Source organism: Patagioenas fasciata, chromosome 13, assembly GCF_037038585.1.
Source record: "Patagioenas fasciata isolate bPatFas1 chromosome 13, bPatFas1.hap1, whole genome shotgun sequence".
In the NCBI taxonomy this organism is placed as follows: domain Eukaryota; kingdom Metazoa; phylum Chordata; class Aves; order Columbiformes; family Columbidae; genus Patagioenas; species Patagioenas fasciata.
The window spans coordinates 19,845,127-19,851,502 of NC_092532.1; positions in this window are offsets into that span (position 1 = coordinate 19,845,127).

A 6,376-nucleotide genomic window follows, 5' to 3' on the forward strand; every position below is an offset into this window, starting at 1 on the left:
GTGACCTGCAATGTATTCCACAAACCAATGCCATCTGCTCAATGGGTGACACTTTCATGTCCAGCTTAGGCATCCGGAGAAGACTGATGTGTCCTGCTCGACATCCAGCTCTTGTTCACTATTTCCAGACCTTGCTTAGTAGTTCAAAAGTTCTTATCTTCAAAGTTTCTCATCTGTAAGTGAACCCCAAGCATGAGGTTGTAGCACCAACTGGGATCATAGTCTGGCAAATTCAGCTAAATTCAGTGTTTTTAAAGCTGGACGAAATCACAGATTGCAAGCGGGGCCGCAAGCAGGAAGAAGCCCGCAGGCAGATGCTGCTGCGAACCGCACTCGGAGTAACGAGGCCTGAGTTCTTGGATGGGAGTGGCTGCAATTGCAGACTACTGTGCCTCGCTTTTAAATAGATCTGACAAGCAAAGGTGTCCGCTGTTATTCTCCAATGTTCAATGTACACAAATTGGTGATTGAAATGACGATGTTTTAACAAAAAAAAAGAGAGTCACTGATGTTGCCTTTGCAAAAAACTATGCCAGCCCACAAAGCTTGCAAAGGGCAGCGCTCGCACTTGATCTGAAGTTGTTTGCATTGTTTTACACAGGTTCTCTGCCTTTCTACATTTGCCAGGCTCTGCCATCTTTTCCTCCTCTTCGCTGCTGTGAAGCTGAAGGCAGGGGCATCCGTCAGCCAGCCAGCTGGTGTCTTGGAGCCTGCAACACCAAATGTGAACACTGAGCAGCTTTGTCACTGTCAGACTGGGCCAACTAAGAAATGCTGTAGTGGCAGGGGCAAGACTCCAATTGCAGCTTTCCCAATGACACACCCAAGGAAACATTTAAGGTATTACATATAAGACTTTTAATACATATATATGTATATATATATACACAAAAATATATATACTTGGCTTGTAGTGTGTGTTGGTGGTGTGGTGTTGCACCAGATGTCCTCTTGAAGTCTTGTCCAACCTCACTTCCTCTGTGACTCTATGAATTAGGAGGTCTAAAAGCTGAACAAGGGCGATGTGAGCTGAAGGCAGCCTCACCAGCCTCTTTCACATATTCCTGATGGTTCCCAGCAGTAGCCAAGTGTCTCAGGTTCAGCCCTGGGATGGCTTGGAAAAATCCTTGTGCTGTGCAATAGCTGCAAGGTGGAGGGTGCAGACCTGGGGACAGCTGGCAAGGTGAAGCGCAGGGCTACCAAAGCCCTCCTGAATAATCTGTGTGCCAGATTTAGCAACCGTGTGTCATGCCGCAGCGCCCCGTTACGCACGGCCCCGTGACTCGGCTGCGGTGCCAGGGAGCCCCGCGACACTGGAGACTTCTGCGGTGCTCCCCGCTGGGAGCCGCCTCCTGACTCACACCATCCTGCAGGGAATGCATGTTCGTTTTCCAGTATGTGCTTCCTGCAAGGAGGCCCACAAGGGGCAGCAGTTAATGTTTTTAAGCAGTTTGTTCTTTTCAACAAGGCTTGTTATGGGTTGGTATAAATTCTTGCTGCATTATGTCCTAGTTTTTATCTGACTACATTTGTGTTACCCATGTGGTGGGGCACTGTTCAAAATGTGTTGAACTGGCCAGTCTTTGTGCCTTTTTTTTCTTCAAGGGAGGCATGAATTGCTCATTTTCAATGAATTTTTAAAAAATTAGGAGAGTGAGAAAAATAGCATGTGTGTGAAAGCCCTACAGTAGTGTGGTCCATCTGTGTCAAAGCACAGAAGTGCAGACCATGTCCCTAAAGCAACTGTGGCATCTGTAACTCTTTCCATTCTGACTGTGCAAAAGAACAAAAAACTGACTGAAATAGCCACAGTGTGAACACCAGCAGTAAGTTGCATTTCCAAATGTGAAATCAGTTGTACTTTGCAAAGCCAGGCTAGCAGAGCTGCAGAGCCGCCCTCTTTGGAGGAGAGGATGGCATCACACGGACATAGCAGCTTGAGAGTATTTGGCTTCTGCAGGTCACAGGAGGAAAGAGCATCCCCAAGGATGGCAGACTGAGCAGCTTAAGGGGAAGGACACCCACTGAATAGGAGGCAATACGAGGAAAACAGGAATCAACTGGTTCTTGTACTCTTTCCCCAGGCATCCATTTTTTGCCAGTTGGAGACAAGATCCCAGCGCTGAGGAACCTTTTGCCTGACAGACACAGCTGCTCTTGCAGGGCCACGGTGCGCGGAAGGTAAGTGTGACCAAGCTCCCATCTGTGCCGTGAAGCTGAAGACAGGAAAGTAGCAAGGAGCTTCGAAAAGGTAAAATACATACAAAGCATCTTTTCAGTCCTATCAGCTCTGGTCATGGTTTCTGACTTCTTGTGACTTAGCAAGAAAATTGAGAAAATTCCCCAAACCAAGGTCCCAGTGCTTCAAGCTTTGCAAGTTCATAGCTCAGGCAAATATTTATCTTCTGGAACACACAAAAAAATAATGGGAGTCTTGTAAAGGAAGTGATCCTCAGTACTGACTGTCCTACATGTGAACTAGCCAGACTGGTTAAAGCTTAATTAAAAATAGCCAGAGTGGCTAAATTATTTTCTAAGTGCAGCTGCAAAACATTAGCTGTGGGCATATTTTAGACCTTAATTAGTAACACTTGCACTGGAGGACCAAAATCTTTCATGAATGCAGCTGCAATCACTTACAGAGTCACAGAATGTCAGGGGTTGGAAGGGCCCTGGAAAGCTCATCCAGTGCAATCCCCCCATGGAGCAGGAACACCCAGCTGAGGTTCCACAGGAAGGTGTCCAGGCGGGTTTGAATGTCTGCACAGAAGGAGACTCCACAACCCCCCTGGGCAGCCTGGGCCAGGCTCTGCCACCCTCACTGAGAAGAAGTTTCTCCTCAAATTTAAGTGGAACCTCTTGTGTTCCAGTTTGAACCCATTACCCCTTGTCCTGTCATTGGTTGTCACCCAGAAGAGCCTGGCTCCATCCTCCTGACACTCACCCTTTAGATATCTGTAAACATTAATGAGGTCACCCCTCAGTCTCCTCTTCTCCAGCTCCAGAGCCCCAGCTCCCTCAGCCTTTCCTCACACGGCAGATGCTCCACTCCCTTCAGCATCTTGGTGGCTGCGCTGGACTCTCTCCAGCAGTTCCCTGTCCTTCTGGAACTGAGGGGCCGCAACTGGACACAATATTCCAGATGTGGTCTCACCAGGGCAGAGCAGAGGGGCAGGAGAACCTCTCTGACCTACTGACCACCCCCCTTCTAATCCACCCCAGGTACCATTGGCCTTCCTGGCCACAAGGGCCCAGTGCTGGCTCATGCTCACCCTGCTGTCCCCAGGACCCCCAGGTCCCTTTCCCCTACGCTGCTCTCTAAGAGGTCATTCCCCAACTTACACTGGAACCTGGGGTTTTTCCTGCCCAGATGTGAGACTCAACACAATTAATATCAGGCACTTCCGTAGGCAATACAAAGGTCTCCTGAAAAATGTTTTAGCGCCCAGCTAGATTAAAAAAAAATACAACACTTATACACAACAAACTACAAAAATCAAAGATAACTACAAAATGTCTTTATTGAAAAAAGCAGATTATAGCATCTAAGGTTAAATGAAACTTCTGACTTTAATATTAAATAACTTAGAATGATAGCAAGTAGCTTCTTCTTTAGATAAATAAATCTACATTTCCCAATTTTTTTTCTTCAACAATCAAGGGAATCAAACACTGAAACAAAACCACAAGTAATTCTAAAGACTAAAAGACAGAAGCACATTGAAAGGTTTTACAAAGATATATACACAAAAATAGTTAAACTAATGTATATTTTCAGCATGTAAACTAGTTACATGATATACAAACTGGGAATTTATATATTTCCTACAAAATAAAAATCAATGTTGGTCCAAGTTCTTGGAAGAAAACTATATTCTTTTAAAGAAAATGAAAATATTTCTTAAATGAAAACTTAATTTAAGTCAAATTATATACTCTAGTTACGGCATTAGTTACAGAATGAATCACAAACTTTTAAACTTTTCTTGAAACACAAGAAAGCAGCTTTTGTCTCCTTTAGAGCTTTGGTTTACTTAACTACTCTGGAATTTCTGGTCTTAAAGAGCTCCTCTAACCATGTTTTCCTTTTGAAGCTCCACCTTACAAAATATATACACACACGCGCGTGCACACAAGTGAAAGGGAAAGGAAAGCAACCCAAACAAACCCTCTTTGAAAGCTCAATGATCTGTGTTCTTTTGTTTTCAAATGATCATTTTGGTCCTGTCTTTGGAACGTGTCCTCCAGTGCGCCAGGGGCTCTGAATTGCCGGCAACAGCTTTGTGCTGTAGCGACTGTGTGAGGTTCCTCACCCGAATGGGAAGGTGTAGTCCTGATGCAAATGAGAACAAGTTGTTGTATTTTTATGGAAATATTCTGAAAGTACAGCAAAGGCTTCTGAAGAACAATCGCATCATAAAATGAACTCCAGAAAGTTTACATCTGTGTTGAACTGATTTAACATAAGAATACTCCGTAAGAAAAGCATTAAAAGAAGCTTCCTCATTTACATGATTCCCCAGAAAGGAGGTAAGAAGTGCAGAAACTGTCACTAGCACTGCAGAGTACAGCACATCATTGCTTTAGATTTGCTTTTGTTTTTCTCTTTGATTGAAAACAAAACCAAAACAACCCACAACCTGGCAAATTTTTCTCTAGCTCCAGTTTTTGTACTAAATGCTGGCAAAACAAAGCTGCACTTCATTATACACTAATGGAATGCACCTGTCTATAGCAAATACTGGAAATAACAACTGCTGCTTTCTGGTTTTAAACAAATTGCTTATTCTCTATTGAAATGTTACCTTTCAGTATTTTTTCCCCATGATGATATTTAACACATTGAGTAGAACTACAAGAGACTGACAAATTAATATGTGAAATGAAATTAAAACATGACCGTGTTCTACAGTATGATCGTTTTCAAAAAAAGAAGAAAAGGTGTGGTATGTACATGTTGGATAGTGTGCTGCCCCTTGAGAAGTATGTTGGAGTGGAAACTTAAACTTGCCACTGAAGGAGGCAAAGCGCTAAGGGAGGCACTGGCAGGAGATGGGGCTGAACCCCAGAGTCACCACCATCTCTGCCCACTGCGATTCCGAAGGTTTTGCTTCTATACTGGTAAAGCAAAGCATTTTTCCAGTACTGGTATGGGGTGAGCTGCTCACAGGAACTGACCCAAACCTTCTCTGGCTATTTTAATGATTGCTTTCTTAATTTGGCTTCCTTAATATATATTGTACAAGTAAAAATGCCTCAAAGCTATATGTGGTCCAAAGCAGCTTCCTTAAATAAAAAAGTATTACATTGCAGCTGATGCTAAAAGTTTATCCTGCAGCTCTGATATCTTCCATATTTGTAATAACCTTAAGGAATTGACCAATCTAAGACTTTTTTTCCCCCCTTTTCTAGTGTCTGCTGTTTGGGCAAGAGGCGTGTGTTCCTCCACTGCCTGCTGAGGCTGGGCCGGGGCCTGCGGACACAGAGGTAATGTTTGCAAAGGCAGAAAAAGTGTGCATGCACCCAATGGCCTCTCTTTTGCAGGCCAGGCCTCTTCAGTCACACTGTAGGAACAGGGCGCTCCTTCTAAACATGGCTACTATCACATTAAATATGTTAGTTAAACTGATATATATATTAATTAGAAAGTGACTTTTTAAAGGAGCATCTGACTTGCCAAGGAGCATTCAGTAGGACAGGTTAATCTAGGCCAATGGCAGTTCGGCAAAAGTTCAGGAAACATACGTTTTGTTCCTTACTAGCAGAAAAACAATAGTTCAGAATATTTGTCCTGCCCCCACCTCCTCCCCAAAAAGGGAAATCCAGACTTTCAAAAAGTTATGTTAAGGGAGTTACTTACTCCACTTTGGAATTAATGTCCATTGGATGCTCTTTGTACTTTTCAAGAGCACCACAAATGCCTTTCTAAAAATCAATAGAGTATGAGAAACTAAACTGCAATGGTGTTGCCAAATAAGTAATTTCACCAGTCTGCGTGCTGAATTTAACATGGGATCATTTCCGAATGGGTCGGAATGGATTCTCAACGTGCTAAGAACTGGCATGGAAATGTTCCAGTTTACACATGCGGAGAATCTGGTCTGGTATTTCCACTTCCTCTGGAGCAGAAGAGTTTTATTTCATTGTAATTTTGGATACAGCTAAAGACAGCAATGATGGATTTATTTAGAATATAAATTCAGGAAGGCTGGATCAATTCTCATGAGAATGCAAGAATTTTTTAAACATACAGATGTGTGATTTGCATGTAAATCATCAACACATGGTAGAAAACAAACCATAAAAAAGATTCATCTAACTTCCTATATGGAAGACATATATTTCCCCAGAGCTCTGAGGTTACTGTAAAAGCTTA